A 518-nucleotide genomic window follows, 5' to 3' on the forward strand; every position below is an offset into this window, starting at 1 on the left:
GGGCCACGCTGCCTGATGCACACTATATCACACAAAACGCACACACAAGCTATCTCACACGCACACACCTTATGCTCAGGAAAACATTTTGTTACACACACACACACTTTTACAGCCAACACTGCTGTCCCATGTTGTTCCATGTTATAGAAACATTAAACCACTCACTTCCCGTGTCACACAAATGCTGTATCACCTTCATAGCTTATTCTAACTCTAGATATAGTTTACCTTGTCAATTCCCCGGTGTACATATGTATAGATTGCATTTTGACTGCTGGAGTGCTATTTGAGTTGTTAATTGGATTCGTACCGCCATTCTTGATGTCTTGCCTTTTTTATTTTGTAGTATTGTTTGACATTTGACTGCATTGTTATGAGCTAGTAACAAGCATTTCGCTGCACCGCAATAACACCTGCTAAACAGTGTACGCGACCAGTAAACTTTGATTTAATTAGATTTTTTATTACCAGTCAGGTTTAAACTGGGAACGATTCTGTCTTTGAGCGGATAATGT

The sequence above is a fragment of the Oncorhynchus keta genome, chromosome 26 (genome assembly GCF_023373465.1).
Source record: "Oncorhynchus keta strain PuntledgeMale-10-30-2019 chromosome 26, Oket_V2, whole genome shotgun sequence".
NCBI classification, from domain to species: Eukaryota; Metazoa; Chordata; class Actinopteri; order Salmoniformes; family Salmonidae; genus Oncorhynchus; species Oncorhynchus keta.